The sequence below is a fragment of the Bos indicus genome, chromosome 29, assembly GCF_029378745.1.
Source record: "Bos indicus isolate NIAB-ARS_2022 breed Sahiwal x Tharparkar chromosome 29, NIAB-ARS_B.indTharparkar_mat_pri_1.0, whole genome shotgun sequence".
Classification (NCBI taxonomy): domain Eukaryota; kingdom Metazoa; phylum Chordata; class Mammalia; order Artiodactyla; family Bovidae; genus Bos; species Bos indicus.
The window spans coordinates 48,625,941-48,645,617 of record NC_091788.1 but is presented as its reverse complement, the minus strand read 5'-3'; the positions used below and the strand labels follow the sequence as shown (position 1 = coordinate 48,645,617).

Below are 19,677 nucleotides of genomic sequence, written 5' to 3'. Positions count from 1 at the left end.
CGTGACCACGCTGGGTCCACCAGGAAGAAGACCGCTTCCATCTAGGATGTCGGGGGGCAAACTACTGGCAGCCCCGGCTCTCCAGGGCTGAGGGTGCCCCCTGCGTGTTCTCGGGGCACTGATGAGTGAGGAAAGACACCACTGCATGGGTTTTGGATCCCCAGTCTTCTCACAAGAGAAGCCTGGAAGGACGTTGTCTCATCGGTGCACGGCTGAACTGGATACTGAAATGGACACAGAGAAACTGGGACGGAAGCAGGGTACTGTCCTTAAAATGCCAAAAGATGCAGCTCGCACAGAGCCCTGTTGTCAAGCAACAAACAGATCAGAGGGACTGGAGGGGATGGCCGACAGGTGTCCAGTGGGGTGGACAGGCTGGTGGAGGCCTGGGCCCCCGGGGAAGTGTTTCTTAAACACAGACAGGTCCTGGCATTGGCCCCCTCCGTGATAACAGCCACTTCCTCCGTCATCTGCAGGGTGGTTCTAGAAATCTGGGCAGGAATTTGATTGGGGGGAGTGATATGGTAGGGACTTGAGTTCCAGTTGTGGGGCAAAATTGCCATTTAAAAATTTATTTTATGTTGAAGGGTTTCCCAGGTGGTGCTAGTGGTAAAGAACTCGCCTACCAGTCCAGGAGACTCAGGAGACACAGGTTTGATCCCTAGGTCTGGAAGATGCCTTTGAGTAGGAAATGGCGACCCACTCTAGTATTTTGGCCTGGGAAATCCCGCTGGCAGAGGAGCTTGGCGGGCTGCAGTCCATGGGGCCTGCAGAGAGTCAGACACGACTGAGCAACCAAGCGCCCAGAGCTGACTAAGCTGTGCTAGTTGCCGGGGTACATGAAAATGATACGGTCCTACGTATACATGGATCCACTCTTTTTCAAATTCTTTCTGCATAGAATTATTACAGAATACTTAGCAGAGTTCCCTGTGCTACACAGTAGGTCCTTGTTGGTTATCTATTTTAAATACAGCGGTGGCAAACATCAGTAACGTGTTTTATTTGGGATGGCGGGGGATGGGTGGAAGAGAGCCCTCTTCCCACCCCCTTACTCCCTGTAACTTCCCAGAAGACCCACCACAGAGGAACCCAGAGAACAGGAGAAGGTTCTGCCGACCAACTGCCCCCCACCCCACGACAATCCCCTGCTTCCAGGCAGAAGACACTCCACTGGCAGGATCCTGCCAGGCCTTCATTCTTCCGGTTTGAAGGAGTATTTTTATTGGATTGATTGCCTCCTTTATTCATTCAGCAAATATTTTATTAGATCTCATGCTTAAGGGAGCAGAGGAGAGAAAGGAGTTTGCATCCGTCAGCTGCCCTAAAGGACTTCCAGTATTTTACCCCCATGTGTCCTGAACTTATCAGGCCCTAAACACAACTTTTTTTTTAATCTAAGTGCTTTTAAAGACTTTTAAAGACTTCTTTGAAATGTGGGACAATTACGCAAGCAGGAAAAAAAAAGATATCTAGAGCAAATATTTAACTTTGCCTTTGGTATGTTGAAGTCACTGGCCCATGCAGATCTCTCAGGCATGTCCTATAAAATTGACTTAAAAAAAAAATATATATATATATATTTATACACACACGTATATATTCTTCATTGGGAGACGTGGATTGAGGTTTTGTATAGGGGAAGGCTTGCTGAACGTCACAGCCCGGACGGACCCTGGTGTTTGCCAACCACCCACCCCCTCTCCCCACAAACGTCCACACTTTGGCGGGCGGAAATGCTTTCCCTTGGCAGAATACTGGCAATCTCAGGACTCAGAAACCTCCCTAGCGTCCTCAGAGACAGGTGGAGTGACCAGTGAATTATCAGGGTCTTGAGAAAAGTTTTGAGCCGGTGGCTCGGACCCCCAGGTTGGGAGGAGTAAAGCCACCTTCCCAGCTCGGAGCCGGCGGCTGGGGGGCAGGGGCTTAGGACATCCGTCTTGGGGTTTTGGCAAACCTAGCGCTGCCGGGGTCCTGGATAATAACAGGATTCCCCAGAGGGTGCCTGCTGTGAGCCGCGGGCTTTAATTCCCCTACCCGGGATGGCTGGGAGGGCCGCGGGCCGAGACGCGGGTCGGCCCGCCCAGCACGGAGGCGCCCATCCAGGCGGACGGCGGCGCGCTGCCCAGGCACAAAGTTTGCATCTGCCCCGCAAACCCTCGGAGGTGCGAGCGGCTCTGCATTTCCGAGCCCTGTAAACAGAAAACGCTCCCGGGCCGGAGCCGGCCGCGCAGAAGGAACCGGGCTTTACAAAATCCTGGGACATTCAGGTCCGCTGGGTTTCACCGGTTGGGGGGGCGGCGAGCCACGCAGCCCGGGGCGGGGCGGGGCGGCGGGCGGAGGCGGCCCCGGGCGCCCGCCGGCCCCGGGTTGCTACAACAGACCCCGCACGCCGCGGCCGAGTCGCCACCGCGGGCTGCAGCTGGACAGGGCCAGGTGGGGCGGGGTCGACCGGCCTCCGCGGGGCGGGAGGAGACCCCGGGCGAGGGGCGCACGTGAGTCCCGGGCCGCGCGCGTCCTTTGGCGCCAAGGGGACCCCTCCCCCACCCTCGCTGGCCCCGACCGCTCGCGGCCGGCGGGGGGAAGGGCTGTCCGGCCGCCCCTGCCCGGAGCCCCCAGCCCCGCTGCCGCGCGGGGCGGGGCCGCGGCGTCCCCCCACCCCCTCACCACCCGGACACCTGAGCAGCGGCGGCGGCGGCGGCCGCGGCGGCTCCCGCGCTCCGGCCAGCCTGGGCTCGGCGTAGCTCCGGAGCCCGCGGCCGAGCCCAGAGAGCGCAGACGCCCGCCCTTCCCTGGGGGCTCCTACCCGCCCGGACTCCCGAAGCCGCGCCCCGAGCCAGGTGAGGCGGAGGCGGCGGGGGGTGGGGTGGGGGCATCGCGGGACGCTGCGGTTGCAGGGTGGGGGTGGCGGGGCGCACCGTGTGTGGCCGGGAAGGACAGTGGCTGGTCCCTCAGGAGCCCGGCCGTGCGGATCAGCTGCCCTGTGGGTGCTTCTGGCGTCCAGGAGCACCAACCACTGGGTAAGCGCGGTCCTGGACTCACAGAGGCTGAGGGTGGGGGGTTGGGAAAGGGTCCTTCGAGTCCTGGTGGGACTCACTTCTCTATGGAGACATCCCCACCCAGCCGCCCCCACTGTTTCGTTCGGGACTAGGGGTCGATTTAAACTGCTTTAGAAGCGGCGTGGGGCAGAGCGCAGGAGCACCCTCTTCGTCCCCCGCGCCCATGAACCCCCTTCACCTCTAGCGCCTCCCCTTGGGGCACCGCAGATGGACCTACCTCCGCCTCTTGCCCGGGGTCTCCTTGCCCTAGGTCGCCGCCCACTGGCGCGGGTAGCTGGGCCCGCATGCCTGGCGGTGGAACTGGCACGGGGCCGCCAGAGGGCGCGCGGGGGGCGGGGACCCGTGCCGCGGTCGCAAGGTCCCCGGAGACCCTGCCTCGGCTACCCCGGCCCCGCACCGGCTCCCAGAGCCCCCATCCAGGTGCGCGCGGCTGGAGCAGCGGGCTCGGCGAGGCCGGGGCCGGCGCATCTGGCGCAGGCCCGGGAGTCGTGGATGGACCCTCGGGTCCCCGGGGTCGAGCAGAGCCCCCGCCAGATGCCCGGCCTCTGCCCGCCGCGCGCCCCAGCCGGGTTGGGGGGCCCGACTGAGGCAGGTGAGTGGCCCCCCTTGCTCCGCCGCCGCCGCCCGTGAATTATGCAGGAGGCTGGCACCGGCGCGCTCGAGTTGCTCAAGTTTCCCTGGCAACTTTCGCCCGGGCATCCCTCCCCGGCTGCCGGGCAGCTGCGCCCGCGCAGCGCCGTGGCCCTGGCGCCTCCGCAAGGTGTCCGGGCCGCGGGGGGCGCCTGGAGATCGCTACCGCGCACTCGCCGCCTGAGCTGGGGCCGCTGGATTTTGCGAGCAGGTATGATCCGGGTGGAGGGCCTCGCCGCCTCTGATCGGAGGGTGGGGGGCCGAGGTGGACCTGGCCCCGTGTTCGGAAGGTGCCGGGGACGGGGTGGACCTCGCCGCTGGAATTCGGAGGGTGCTGGACCGCGGCGCGCCTCCTCCCGCGCGTAGGTGCGCCCACACGGCACGGGATGGGAGGGTGGGCGCGTTGGCGAGGTCAGTGTTTCCGTGGGGCTGGGGGTGTCCGAAGGGGGCGAGGCCGCTGCTGGTGACAGTGGGCTTTCCAGGCGGAGCTTTTAAAGCGACCCTGGGCGGCTGGATCTGAGAAGTCGCTTGGGCCCCCGGATGGGAGCTCAGCCCGGGGTACCTGGGGGCCCCGGTGGGCAGCAGCTATGGGCATGGTCCCAGGGATCCTCAGAGATTTCCCGAAAATAAAGCGGTTCCCGTGTGGAAGTTCGAGGTAGTAAATTGGATAGTTTCATGACCTCTTTTTGTTTGAAACTCAAGTTCCAACGTTAATGAGGTCAATCCGCTAATTAAATTAAGCTCCAAGAAGCAGGGAGGTAATTTCGGAAGTCGTCCGCGGAGGGATGGCGGCTCGGTCTCTGCCTGGGACTTGCCCTCGGCTCGGCCAGCTCGGCCTACCCGGCCGCAGGGAGAGCCCGTGGGTGCTGGGTCCGGGCTCCATGCCAGTGTCCTGGTGGCCGCGGTCAGGAATCCTTGGTGACCACCTGTTCCGCGCCTGGGGGCTTCGGGATGTCCTGAAGAGCCCCCGGAAGTGGCTGCTTTTGGAGACCTGAGTTTTCAAACCACTTGTCCGCGATAACAAGGGTGCTATTTGATAAAAAGGTTGAACGTCTGTGTGCCTGGAACTTTGTACCCACTGAGGGCTAAATCGTGTCTGACTCTGTGACCCCATGGCCTGCAGCACACCAGGCTTCTCTGTCCTCCACTGTCTTCTGGGGGTGTGTGTGTATATGTGTGTGTGTGTGTGTGTGTGTGTGTGTTGCTCAGTCGTGTCTGACTCTTTGCAACCCCATGGCTATAGCCGGCCAGGATTCTCTGTCCATGGGGATTCTCCAGGCAAGAATACTATCTTCTGGAGTTTGCTCAAATTCATGTCCCACTGAGTCGGTGATGTTATCTAACCATCTCATCCTCTGCCGCTGCCTTGCCCTAAGGGGGATTTATAAGTGGTAGCGTGGACCTTTGCCCAGGAAGTCACAGAATCCTTAAGGAGGCCAGAGGACGACCCTGTCTTAATAGGAATTAGGCCGCTTTGCAAGTGGCTGGATGTAAAACTCCTGGGGCGCAGTCTTCTCCTGGAAGCCAGTTCCATTATTGTGCTGGGGAATTTCTGCTTTTCCAAGAAGAAAAAATTGAGTGGAAAGCTGGTGCTTCTTTGGGCTCCTTTGGAAGAGGCTGTAATTCTTCTGGAATCAAAAGGAGTCCTTGACGAATAAAGTGATTTTGCCTGTAAAGGTGCTTCCCTGTGGGCAATGTTGACAGCACTTGGCCGCTCCGAACGAATTGGATCCCTTTGGGGGGTGGGGGAGGGGAGGGAATCTTTCTGCCTCCTGGCTCCCAGCACGATTGCTTTAGAAAGCCCTATTCATATGCAGGTGTGTTTCCCTGAGGTTTTCCCTCTTTAGTTTTTCTGAAGTGCTTGGGGCTGTGGGGACAGCCCCCTTACTGGCATCTAGGGGTCACCTCGGGCAGGCGATTTGGTCCAGGCCTCTGGGGGACCCCTATGTAGGAGAAGCCCTGGACCATGGGGTCAAGTGTGAGGCATGCCACCAGGAGGAGGAGGAAGGCATTCCAAGATAGCGCTGCATTTTGTATTTCATCAGTGATGAAAAAGAGGGAAGAAAAAGCTTGAAATGAGAGAAAGGTGCGGGGAGTTAACCAATGTGCAGGAAAACAGTAGTCACACTGATTTTTATAGGAAAATAATTCTGTCTTACGCCCTCTATTTCCAGATGGTAGAGTCCTGGTGTCCTTGTCACCTCGGGTGAGTGCAGGAGGCTTTTCCAAAGTGGGGCTCAGTTTGGGAGGTGCTGAGGGAACTGTGGGGCGCCTTCACTGTGGATCTCAGGTCCTGGTTGCTGAACTCAGTTCCGCAGGCTTCCAGCTTCTGCCTGGTAAACCCGAGGCCCAGCTTGGCAAAAGGCTTGCAGACCTGGGCTCGGGAGTTGCTCCTGGAGTCATGGGTGGGGGAGTGTGTGGCTGGAGAAGCTTGGAGAAAAACATACAAGCACAGACTCCCTGCGCCTCACACTGTCCCAAGCCCCAGGGAGGGAACATTTAGGATCTTCCAAGTCACCCCCGGGGCCATTTTATTGAATCCTCTGCATTGTGGGAAAGACTAGATTGAGGAGGAAAACACCCCAAACAAAGGCCCGATGGTTTTTGTCTTGGAAGCCCCCTCATCCTCACCTGGGACACTGACTGGGTGAAGGGCTCAGAGTCAGGCCGGGGGACCCTTGTGATCTGGCCTTGACCCGCCCACCCGAATAAAGGACTGGGCATTCATTCAGAGGTGATCTAGGTTATACTGGATTTTCTCTGTGGGGCTGGGGGCAGGGGGCCGCCCCGAGGTTCCAGGCCGGAGGGGAGATGTGAGGGTTAGGGTTAGCACAGGAGCTGTGATGCAGGTGGCCGTCGGGTGCTGTAGGGCACCGAGAGCGTCCCCAGCCCAGTCTGGGAAAGGAAGAAATCGCAGAACACCTGGCCGAGGCCTGGGGTGTCAGATCATGGCTGTGATGCCCTGGGAGCTATCAGGAATGCTCTGGTTCTCACTCTGGCCACTCTAAGTTTCTCCCCATCTGCCCAGCATGGCGCTGGACCTTGCTGTAGATGACCTCATCCAAGTTTCCTGAGACTCCAGGAAGAGAAGGACTTCCCTGGTGGTCCAGTGGATAAGGCTCCGCTCTGCATTGAAGGGGATGCCGGTTCAGTCCCTGGTCAGTCCCTGGTCAGGGAGCTAAGATCCCGCATGCCTCGGGGCCAAAAATCTGAAACACAAAGCAGAAACAATGTTGTTGTGGTTGTTCCGTGGCTCAGTTCTGTCCCACCCCGTGGACCGCAGCACGCCAGGCTTCCCTGCCCCGCACCGTCTCCCAGAGTCTGCTCAAACTCGTGTCCCTCGAGATGGCCATCCAACCATCTCATCCTCTGTCGCCCCTTCTCCTCCTGCCGTCAATCTTACCCAGCCTCAGGGTCTTTTCCAATGAGCTGGCTCTTCCCATCAGGTGGCCTAAGTATTAGAACTTCAGCTTCAACATTGTAACCAATTCAATAAAGTTTTTTAAAAAAATGGTCCACATCAAACAAAGCAAAAGGTCCATGAAGAGGTTTCTGCAATCGGTTATTCCCATTTTACAGATCAGGAGCCTGAAGCCCAGAGGAGTGAAGCCTCTTGCCCCAGACCACACAGCAAGGGAATATGGGAGCCGGGGTCGCACCAGGCAGCCTGGAAGAGCCCAGCCCTGAGCCCCCACACCGCACACGTCACCCAGTGGGAAGACTCATCCCGTTAGAAGTTTGTTTCTCTTGTTACTATGGTGTGAGAAAAACTGTAGCCAGCAAGTGAAAACCAGAGTTTCTGATCACACTTCCTGATGTGATAGACCTTTTTTTTCTTTGAAAGCAGATACAAGAAATGCTTTGAAAGGGCTCAAAATGTTACTGTCACTGGCTCCCGTGGTTATTCTCAAGTGGGTCTCTGGTGGCAAGGATACATCCAGCACAGGCCTGGCCACCACTGAATGGGCTTCCAGTCTTGATGGAAGGGGAAGGGGAGCCTGCGTCCCCACCGGGCAGACCTGAGCCGGCCCGGGGCTCGGGCCAGTGCACTGGGTCAGAGCTGATGGATGTGCCCTGGGATGGGCCAGCTGAGGCTCCTGTCACCTTCTGGGGGGGGCGGTAGAGGCAGAAGCCAGTGCAGGGAGGGGCGGGACAGGGCTTGAAAACGGTCCTGGGGAGGTTTCCGGAGTGCTTCCTTTGACTCTCTGGACTGAATGAAGCCACGGGCTCCAGAGGTCAAAGCTGCTGAGTGCCTCCGTTCCTTCCTTCCTCTCCTTCCCACCTCTCTCTACACCTTCGTACCATCCATCCTTCCTTCCCCCTCCCTCCCACTTTCTTTCCTTCTTTCTTGTCTTTTTTCTTAGGTATATAGTCATCTTTATTTTTTTTTATTATTTTTTTATAGTCATCTTTATTATGATTCATGAGTCCGTTAGAAACCGACACACACAAATCCCTTCATTAAGCCATCGAGATTCTCACGGGCTTCTGCTTTCCACTCATTGAGAATCCACGATTTCCTTGAGAATGCAGCGGGGCTGGAGGAAAGGCCAACATCCGAGTGTCCCTATGACACTCCTCCTATGTCCCTGCGTCGTCGGGGGCCTGAAGGGGTCTCAGGGCATCCCAGGTCGCCACGCTACGATGTCGTCACACACCTGCCCACACTCAGGTGTCTCCTGGAATTCCTTACACGTCAGTGGGCACCTGGTCATAGAACACTCTGTTTCTCTGCTGTCTCTTGCTGGGCAAGTCCAGGGTTATATGTTGTACCCAAACTTAATGCTGTTGGATTGTCCAGATTTATCTTCCAGAAAGAGTGTGTTACTCACTTTGGCCAGCTCTCCCTGCAAATAAAGCATCCAGAGCATTGCGTGTTTTTGTTTTTGAAGAGTTTTTGATGTGGACCATTTTTAAAGTCTTTATTGACTGTGATGCTCTCTTACGTGTGTTGGTGTTTTGGCCAAGAGACATATGGGGTCTTAGCCTCCCGACCAGAGGTCTAACTCGCACCCGCTGTGCTGGAGGGCGGACTCTTTGCCACTGGGCCGCCAGGAAAGTGCCCCCACTGCGTTTTCAAGTCAGCTTCTAAAGTTGTGCTTCATAGGTTTAAATATTTGCCCAGGATGTAGAGCTTGGTCTGGGGAGTGAACACTGACATTTGGAAAGGAACTGTTCCTGACTTTAACCGTATCTACTGCAGCCTAAAGTGTGACTTGATACCCACCTTTTCTTGATAGGTAACTGAGGGCCTATAGGGGATGCTCTTTGCTCCTCTCCTTTCCTGGATTTATACCCCCTGCTTCCCGAGGCGTTTTACCCTGATGTCGTAGACTTTTATCTTTGTTGTTCAGTCGCTGACTTGTGTCCAACTCTCTGCAACCCCATGGACTCAGCATGCCAGGCTTCCCTGTCCTTCCTGTTCCCCAGAGTTTGCTCAGATTCATGTCCATTGAGTAAAGGATGTTATCTGACTGTCTCATCCTATGCAACCCTCTTCTCCTTTTGCCTTCAATCTTTCCCAGCATCAGCATCTTTTCCAGTGAGTCGGCTCTTTGCATCAGGTGGCCAAAGTATTGGAGCTTCAGCTTCAGCATCCATCCTTCCAATGAATATTCAAGGTTGACTTCCTTTAAGACTGACAGGTTTGATCTCCCTGTTGTCCAAGGGACTCCCAAGAGTCCTCTCCAGCTTATGGGTCTTCATGCTTGTCGGTTTCTTATTAACTGATCAAGCGTAGTTCTCTGCAAGGAAAATATCCATACATTGACTTTAAAATTCTCCTGTGACCTCAAGCTGCTAAGTATTAAAAAAAAAAATCCCTTTTGGATTGAGAAAGCCCTGCGATCAAGCAGTGTAAGTACATTACAGATTTTTAGAAATGGAAAATATTGCTGGAAATGCCTCTCTTAGCGATCAGGAGGTGGATGTTTCAGGTGTTTGAATTAAAGCCTTTGTTTGGGGTTTGGGAGTCTGCTCCCCACAAGATTCAGAGAGGGCTGGAAGGCTTTTGGTAGGTAAAAGATGGGAGGGGCTGCTGGGGAAAGGGATGTGTCCCAGGCCCTTCTGTGACAGAGTGATTTCGGGGAAGACTGATTCTCTTTAGACTGGGCCCCTTGAAAAGGGTTTTACTTTGCAGCCCCTGCAGGGGAGGAGAAGGGGGTGGGTAAGATTCAGCCCAGACCTCTGGGTTCTGGCAGGTGGTTCCCCGCTGTGGACGGGATGTCTTGCCCCAAACTGCTCACTCAGGGCTCCTTCCAGGGCTGCGCAGGAGAGAGAGAGGCAGGGCCTGTTGTCCTGGCCGGGCGGGGAGCGGCTCCCCCCGGGACCCTTCCCGGGGCTCTCGGGCCTGTGGCGTGGCTTGGGCCTGGCGAAGGGGAGGACGGAGCCGCGGGACCATGGCTCTCCAGTTTGAGTCCCGGGAGGGGCCCAGGTAGAGGGTCACACCTGCTGGGGCCTGGCTTGGAGGAGGGAAATGAGCCCTGGAACCTTCCTGGAAATTCTGGGCCCCCTGCCCTGTGGAGGAGGCAGGCTGGGTGAGTGGTGAAGGGGTGCTTCTGCCCGCTTGACCGTGCCCCTCAAAGCCCAGGGCACAGCGGCTCGTTTCTCAGGATTTTCTTGATCCCCGCCCCCATCACCCTGGACAGGGGTCTGGCAAACACTGGTGTTGGCCTGTGCTGCATGGGGGACCCGTCACCAGGCAGGCAGTTCCCCAGGAAAGGACCAGGTCTTGCTTCTCTGTTGCCCAGGGATGGGAGGGCACTGGTTCAGAGTAGCCCTTGTCACATGGCTGGATGGCATCAGTGGGTCCAGACTTCCCCTCCCACGCGGATGTCCAGCGCCCAGGCAGGCCACTGGCCCGCTCTTTCTTGGCCTCACCCTGAGGGTTCAGACCCGGGGACAGTCTGGCCGCTCCCTGCCACCGCCTCCAGGATGCCGGGTCATGGCAGGTGGCACGTGGATTTACCTCCACCCGGATGACTGCCGGGGTGTTCACAAAGCTGGCGCCCGGGGAAGGGGGGTGGGGCAAACCTTCAGCTGTGGTTAAATGGTTTTGTTGTTGAACGCAGAGTCCAGGTGAAGCTGGGGGTGGAATTCCTGAAGATGGCTGTGGCGAGCCTGGTGGGTGTGGTTAATGATTTCTCCAGACATGGGGTGGTAATTGGCACGCTCTGGGTTTCCTAGGGTTTCAAGGCTTCTTGGCTTTCCTGCAGGGAAATGGTCCAGAACTGCGTGGGGGCTGCCTGTGTGGGTGTGTCCTGATCCTTCGGGGTCCTTCTGGGCGTGTCCCGGGCCGGTGAGTGACGGCAGGGGTGTCTGGATTCTGCGGTCTCTCCATCAGCCTGTTTCTGGTGAGGGTCTTTGGGTTGAGGGGGGCGGACACCCACTCAGACCAGGCTCAGGGGCGTATTAGGGGATCCAGGCAGTCACTGCCACTGCTGGGCCAGATGGGCTCCCAGAGTCGTCTTTCCCTCCGTCTCTCTTTCTCGTGGCCCATTTTGATGACTTTACGTCGTGAAAATCAGGGATATATGTGTACTTGTGGCCGATTCACGTTGAGGTTTGACAGAAAACAACAAAATTCTGTAAAGCAATTATCCTTCAATAAAAAATAAAAAAAAAATCAGGGTGACAGCGAGCATGTGGGCCCGCAGGCTTCACCGTGTGGACGCGCCCCGTCCGTGATGCAGTCCCCAGAGGGGGCACTTGTGTCCTCACGCCCATTCTCTGGGGGAGTAAACCAAGGTGGAGGGAGCCAGCCTGGCTGCCAGGACCTGCGCCAGGCAGCCGTCCACCCCACGGTGCAGAATTAGGGACCCTCCCTTCCCTCCACTCTACGCATGGACATCACCACATGGTCAGTACCGAAGTCAGATTGATTATATTCTTTGTAGCCAGAAATGGAGAAGATCTATACAGTCAGCAAAAACAAGACCTGGAGCTGACTGTGGCTCAGATCGTCAGCTCTTTATTGCAAAATTCAGGCTCAAAATGAAGAGAATAAAGAGAACCCCTAGGCCATTCAGCTATGAGCTGAATCAAATCCCTTATGATCGTCCAGTGCAGGTGATGGATAGATTCAAGGGACTAGATCTGGTGGACAGAGTGCCTGAACAGCTGTGGATAGAGGTTTGTGACATTGTACAGGAGGTGGTGACCAAAACCATCCCCAAGAAAAAGAAATGCAAGAAAGCAAAGTGGTTGTCTGAGGAGGCCTTCAAATAGCTAAGAAAAGAAGCGCAGTGAAAAAGCAAAGGAGAAAGGGAAAGATACACCCAAGTGAATGCAGAGTTCCAGAGAATAGCAAGGAGCAATAAGAAAGCCTTAAGTGACCAGTGCAAAGAAATAGAGGAAAACAATAGAATGGGGAAGACTAGAGATTTCTTTAAGAAAACTGGAGATACCAAGGGAACATTTCATGCAAAGATGGGCACAATAAAGGACAGAAATGGTATGGACCTAACAGAAGCAGAAGATATTAAGAAGAAGTGGCAAGAATACACAGAAGAGCTATACAAAAAAGCTCTTAATGACCCAGATAACCATAAAAGTGCGATCACTCACCTAGAGGGAGACATCCTGGAATGTGAAGTCACGCGGGCCTTAGGAAGCATCACTACAAACAAAAGGCTAGTGGAGGTGATGGAATTCCAGCTGAGCTATTTCTAATCTTAAAAACTGATGCTGTGAAAGTGCTGCACTCATTATACCAGCGAATTTGGAAAACTCAGCAGTGGCCACAGGATTGTGAAAGGTTGTTGTTGAATCACGCGAATACACCGGGATTCTTGGCCCCCGGAGGAGAAGAATTCAATCCGGGGCCAGAGACGAGGCTTGATCGCTCAGAGCTTTTGTGTAATAAAGTTTTATTAAAGTATAAAGGAGATAGAAAAAGCTTCTGACATAGGCATCAGAAGGGGGCAGAAAGAGGACCCCCTTGCTAGTGTTAACAATGAAGTTATATAATCCAAAGAACGTCTGGAGGTTGTAAAGGCCTCATCAGACCTACTCCCATAATTTACATTTTAAGATAACACTGTCCTCAGGCAAGATACATCCTTGTAAAGACCAGGTCTACTCCCATAATTAACATTTTAAGATAACAGAAGGTTGAATCCAAAGACACTCCTTAGGCAAGATACATTATTGTTATATAATCCTAAGGAATGTGGAGAAAGAAAAAAAGTTTGTCCTTTCTTCCTCCTTGAGAATTTCAGACCTCTGTCTCCTTGGGGACCCCTAGACTCCCTATCAACCTCCCTAGGAACTGACTCTCTCAATTGGAAAAGGTCAGTTTTCATTCCAGTCCCAAAGAAAGGCAATGCCAAAGAATGCTCAAACTACCGCACAGTTGCACTCATCTCACACGATAGTAAAGTGATGCTCAAAATCTTACAGTCGAGGCTTCAACACCATGTGAACCGAAAACTTCCAGATGTACAAGCTGGATTTAGAAAAGACAGAGGAACCAGAGATCAAATTGCCAACATATGCTGAACCATAGAAAAAGCAAGGGAATTCCAAAAAAAAATCTACTTCTGCTTCATTGACTATGTTAAAGCCTTTGACTGTGGATCACAACAAACTGTGAAAAATTCTTAATGAGATGAGAATATCAGATCACATTACCTGCTTCCTGAGAAATCTGTAGGCAGGACAAGAAGCAACAATTAAAACTGGACATGGAACAACAGACTGGTTTCAAATTGGGAAAGGAGTACGACAGGCTATATATTGTCACCCTACTTATGTAACTTATATGTAGAGTGCATCATGCAAAATGCTGGGACGGATGAATCACAAGCTGGAATCAGGATTGCCAGGAGAAATACCAATAACCTCAAATATGCAGATGATACCACTTTAATGGCAGAAAATGAAGAGGAACTAAAGAGCCTCTTGATGAAGGCAAAAGGAGAGTAAAAAAGCTGGTTTAAAACTCAACATTCAAAAAACTATGATCATGGCATCTGGTCCCATCATGTCATGGCAAGCAGATGGGGGAAATTACTGGAAAATGATGGAAACTGTCAGATTTCATTTTCTTGGGCTCCAAAATCAATGTGGACATTGCAACCATGGAATTAAAAGATGCTTGCTCCTTGGAAGAAAAGCTGTGACAAACCTAGACAGTGTACTAAAAAGCAGAGACATCACTTCCTGACAAAGGTCTGTGCAGTCAATGCTACGATTCTTCCAGTAGTCATGTATGGATGTGAGAGCTGGACCGTAAAGAAGGCTGAGCACTGAAAAATCGATGCTTTAGAACTGTGGTGCTGTAGAAGACTCTTGAGAGCCCCTTGGACTGCAAGGAGATCAAACCAGTCAATCTTAAAGGAAATCAGTCCTGAATGTTCATTGGAAGGTCTGGTGCTGAAGCTGAAGTTGCAGTCCTTTGGCCACCAGATGTGAAGAGCTTACTCTTTGGAAAAGACCCTGATGCTGGAAGGGTGAGGGCAAGAGGAGAAGGGGTGACAGGGGGTGAAATGGTTGGATGGCTTCACTGACTCAGTGGACATGAGTTTGAGCAAGCTCTGGGAGATAACGAAGGACAGCGGGCGTGCTGCAGTCCCTGGGGTCACAAAGAGTCAGACATGACTCAGTGACTGAATGAGAACAACAGCCCTTCCCACCCCCTGTCATCTTAGGGATGATGGCCAAGCTTCCCTTTCTGCTCCTTGCAGGATGAATGCAGCAGGGTAGCACAGGGCTGCTCAAACTTTAGGTCTGAGGATCCTACTCCCCTCGTTGAAGAGTGCTAGGGACCCCTGAGAGCCTTTTGTTTATGTGGGTTGTATCTATGGATATGTATCCTATTGGCAGGGCTTCCTAGGTGGTGCTAGTGCTAAGGAAGCTGCCTGCCCGTGCAGGAGATGTAAGAGATGCAGGTTCATTCCCTGGGTGGGGAAGATCTCCTGGAGGAGGGTATGTCAGCCCACTCCAGTATTCTTGCCTGGAGAATCCCATGGACAGAGGAGCCTGTGGGCTACAGTCTATAGAGTCGCAAAGAGCTGGACACGACATAAGCGACTTACATGCACACACACATACTGTTAGAAGTTTAAAAAGATAATTTAAAAATATTTAACAGTGCATTTAAAAATGACAGTAGCTAAACCCATATATGTTAATGTAGTTAACGTCTTTTTATGAAAAACAAAAACAACAGCTGTTTTGCAAAACAAGCTAAGACAGTGAAAAGTGTGGCATTGGTCCAGGAGGTCATCAGCAGTCCCCACCCCACGGGACGGGCCTGCTGGTGGTGGGACGTGGGCTCAGCCAGGCCAGAGCTGCTTCGATCCACAGCGGGGGTTGTGTGTGACTCTTTTTCGACCCTATGGATAGCCTCATGCCAGGCTCCTCTGTCCATGGCATTCTCCAGGCAAGAATACTGCAGTGGGTTGCCACTTCCTCCTCCCAGGGATCTTCCCGACCCAGGGATCGAACGCACGTCTCCTGCATTACTTCTGAGCCACCCGGAAAGCTAGATGATGTGGCGGTGACAGTGGGGAGCCAGGCAGTTCCTTAGGTGAGAAGACTGTGTCTTGATCCCGGAGGGGGACCACGTGCAGAGGGACGGGTGGACAGAGGCGGCTGGGGGCCGGGGCAGCCCCCTGGAGGGAGGCAGACTTCATCTGAGAGGAAAGGTCTTCCCACACTTCTTCCTTTCCAGCCTGGGTGCTTCTGTTTCACTGTCTTGCCCAGGCGCCCTGGCTGGAACCCTCGGGACACCGTTGAAAGGAGGTGGTGAGAAGGCGCGCCGGGCCTGGCCCCTGGTCTCAGGAAGCCTCCAGCCGTTCACCATCACGTGTGGCGTGCGGATGCCCTCTGTCAGGCTGAAGGGGTTCTCTTTTCCTTGCTGAGCGTTTACGTCGCGAAGTGGCTCTGTGTTTGTCAAGAGCCTTTTCTGTATCTCTTGGGAGGATCAGCTGCATTTTGTCCTTTATTCTATTAATATGGTGTCTTACATTAATTGATTTTTCGATATTAAACCAATTTTGCATTCTTGGGATAAATCCCACTTGATCATGGTTTATAATCCTTTTTGTAAGCTGCCAGATTCAGTTGACTAGAATTTTGCTGAGCTTTTTTGTGTGTATGTGCATAAGAGCTATGGGTCTGTAGTTGTCTTGGGATGGTATCATGGTAATATTGGCCTTATAAAATTGTTGGGGTGTATTCTCTTCTATTTTTTGGAAGAATTTGCAATGAGTTGGTATTAATTCTTTTTTCTTAAATTGAAGTATAGTTGATTTATGACACTGTAAATTTAATTTCTGCTGTACCTCAAAGTGATTGAGTTATACACATGTATAAATCCTTTTTTGGTGTTTTCCATGTATATAAGTATAGTCTATCACAGGATATTGAATATAGCTCCCTGTGCCGTACAATACACGTGTAGATGTATCATGCTCAGTTGTGTCTCTTTGCGACCCCACGGACTGTGGCCCGACGGGCTCCTCTGTCCGTGGGATTTCCCAGGCAAGATTATTGGAACAGGTTGCCATTTCCTCCTCCAGGGGATCTTCCCGACCCAGGCATCAAACTCCACTCTCTGTGTCTCCTGCGTTGGCCGGGGGATTCTTTACCGCTGAGCCACCTGGGAGAACCTTGTGTTTTGTCCAGTCTACGTATAATAGTTTGCGTCTGCTAAGCCAAGCTCCGAGCTCCATTCCCCTCCCTCTACACCGCCCCCGGCCACCGCAAGTCTGTGCTTCGTGTCTGTGAGGCTGTTTTTGTGTCATAGACAGGTTCATTTGTGCTGTGTTTTCCATTCCACATGGAAGTGGTATCATACGATACTCGTCTTGCTCTGCCTTCACTTGGTGTGATAACCTCCAGGTCCATCCGTGTTTCTGCACACGGCGTTGCGTCGTTCTTTTTAGTAGCTGAGCAATATTCTATTGTATAGTGCACCACACCTTCCGTCTGTTCTCTGTCGATGGACACTTAGGTTGCATCCGTGTCTTGGCTGTTAAGAATAGTGCTGGTCTGATAGGAGGAACCTGTATGTTCTTCAGAAATTAATTCTTTAAATGTTTGGTAGAATTCACCAGTGAGGCTGCCTGGGCCGGAGCTTCGCTTTGTGTGAAGTTTTGACTTTGGTAACTGGCTCCCTGCCTGGTCTGCGTGTGCCCAGGCCTTCTTTTTCTTCTTGAGTCCCGGTGGTTGGTTGCATTTCACTGAAATCTGTCTGATTGCTCTCAGCATCTAATCCATTGTCCTTCCGTCGTCCATAGTGCTCCCTTGTCTTCCTCTGTGTTCCCTCGAGGCTGGTAAAAGTGTCCCCCCTTCATTTCTGAGTTTGGTGATTTGAGTGTTTCCCCGTCCTGATCATTCTAAATGAACAGTTTCTCAACTTTATTGACTTTTTCAAAGAACCAGCTTTGGTCTCATGTTTTGCTCTGTTTTTCTACGTTCGTTTTCATTACTTTCCACCTTCGCCTTTATGATCGCCTCCTTTCTGCTCTCTCAGTGTTAGCTGTAGCCGGAGGAGACAGACGGTGAGAAGAGGGTTGGCAGAGAGGCACCTCCGTGGCCCAGTGGGAAGGAGAGCCTGTTGAGGGGGTTGGGATGGAGGGTGGGTACGGTGAGCCTCCCGGAGGAGCCGCATTTGAGCCTGACTTGAAGGCAGGGAGGGAAGCTGTAAGTGAGAAGTAAGGAATTGGATGGAAATCGATGTGGAAAGCACTTTTTTGCACTTAACATTTTTAAGTTGTGCTAAGATGTATGTAACATACAATTTACCATCTTAACCACGTTAAGACGCTCACTCACCATCTCCTCCCCCAGCCCCTGGACCCCACCATCCTGTGGTGCTGGAGAAGACTCGAGAGTCCCTTGGACTGCAAGGAGATCAAACCAGTCCATCCTGAAGGAAATCAGTCCTGAATAGTCATTGAAAGGACTGATACTGAAGCTGAAGCTCCAATCCTTTGGCCACGTGATGCGAAGAGCCAACTCATTGGAAAAGACCCTGATGCTGGGAAAGATTGAAGGCAGGAGGAGAAGGGGACGACAGAGGATGAGACGGGTGGATGGCATCACTGACTCAATGGACATGAGTTTGAGAAGCTCCAGGAGATGGTGAAGGATGGGGAAGCCTGGTGTACTGCAGTCCATGGGGTCACAAAGAGTCAGACATGACTGAGCGACTGACCTGACTCACTGACTGAGCCATGTTAGGCCCACAACTCAGTGGCATTAAGAGCACTCACACTGTCATACGACCATCACACCATCCATCTCCAGAGCCTTCCATCGTCCATCTACACTTTGTCCCCATAAACACTCACTGCCCGTCTCCTCCCCCAGCCCCTGGCCCCCACCATCCTGCTCTCTGTCTCTGTGGATTTGATGACTGTAGTCCTCATGTAAGTAAAAACATACAGTACCTCCTTCTGTGTCTGGCTTATTTCACTGGGCATAGTGTCCTCCAGGTTCATTCATGCTGTGGCTTGTGTCCGAATTTCCTTCCTTATTAAGGCTTAATCGGAGAAGGCAATGGCACCCCACTCCAGTACTCTTGCTTGGAAAATCCCATGGACGGAGGAGCCTGTTAGGCTGCAATCCATGGGGTCGCGAAGAGTTGGACACGACTGAGCGACTTCACTTTCACTTTTCACTTTCATGCATTGGAGAAGGAAATGGCAGTCCACTCCAGTGTTCTTGCCTGGAGAATCCCAGGGACGGGGGAGCCTAGTGGGCTGCCGTCTATGGGGTCGCACAGAGTCGGACACGACTGAAGTGACTTAGCATAGCATAGCATATTAAGGCTTAATAATCCCTGGTGGCTCAGTGGTGAAGAATCCACTTGCCGAGGAGACTTGGGTTTTGTCTTGGATGGGAAAGATCCCCAGGAGAAGGGAATAGCCACCCACTCCAGTATTCCTGCCTGGGAAATCCCATTGACAGAAGAGCCTGGCGGGCTACAGTCCATGGGGTTGCAGAAGAGTCAGATGGGACTGAGCGACTGAACAAGCACCACCACCTTCCGTTGTGTGGATGGGCCACATTTTGTGTATCTGTTCATCCGTCCATGGACACTCCGTTGTATCCACCTTTTGGCTGTTGCGAGTGATGCTGCCGGGAATGTGGGTATTCCAGCCCCTCCTTTCAGAAGTCACGTTTTAAAGCAGTGAGCAGCCCAAGGCCCATCTGGTCTCAGGATGGCAAAGCTGAGACTCTCTCACCACTCTCCTTAGCCAGATTACTTTCTTACAGGAAGAGGCCCATCTTTCCTCCTGAGTGTCTCCACAAGGCAGGGGTGACCTCACACGCCAGAGAAGTTCCACGTCCAGTGTTCCCACCCCCAGGGAGGAAAGGCGCTTCTGCCTGGGAATCTGGGTCTCCCCTCTGAGGGTCCATCTGGGGCTAGGACAGGACCGAGGAGGGCACCGGGCTGGAGAGTGGCCTTCTGAGGGTCCATCTGGGACTAGGACAGGACCGAGGAGGGCACCGGGCTGGAGAGTGGCCTCCTGCATGATATCGCTGATTCACTCCACTGGTCAGTTGCCAAGTCGTGTCCAACTCTCTGTGACCCCATGGACTGTAGCACGCCAGGCTTCCCTGTCCTTCACCATCTACCGGAGTTTGCTCAAATTCATGTCTGTTGAGTCAGCGATGCCATCCAGCCATCTCATCCTCTGTTGCCCCTTTCTCCTTCTGCCCTCAATCTTTCCCAGCATCAGGGTCTTTTCCAGTGAGTTTGCTCTTCTTATCAGGTGGCCAAAGGATTGGAGCTTCAGCTTCAGCATCAGTCCTTCCAATGGATTTTCAGGGTTGACTTCTTTCAGAATGGACTGGTTGGATCTCCTTGCAGTCCAAGAGACTCTCAAGAGTCTTCTCCAGCACCACAGTTCAAAAGCATCAATTCCTCAGCACTAAGCCTTCTTGATGGTTCAGCTCTCACATGTGTATATGACCATTGGAAAAACCATGGCCTTGACTGAACGGATTCATTCACTGACTGCCTTCTGATGTC

At 53.3% G+C, this 19,677-nt stretch overlaps 1 protein-coding gene across 2 annotated transcripts in view; it reads left to right on the top strand.

The window, feature by feature from the left end:
- Positions 1–2,387: 2,387 nt before the first annotated feature.
- The window catches only part of SHANK2 (SH3 and multiple ankyrin repeat domains 2), a 561,657-nt gene continuing 544,367 nt past the window's right edge, over positions 2,388–19,677 (top strand). Inside the window, exon 1 of one of the 2 annotated variants that reach the window (XM_070782471.1) lies at positions 2,388–2,840. The gene's annotated coding sequence lies outside the window, so the exon portion shown is untranslated. The remainder of the gene's footprint in view (positions 2,841–19,677) is intronic. The other variant, XM_070782472.1, reaches the window with a different exon arrangement.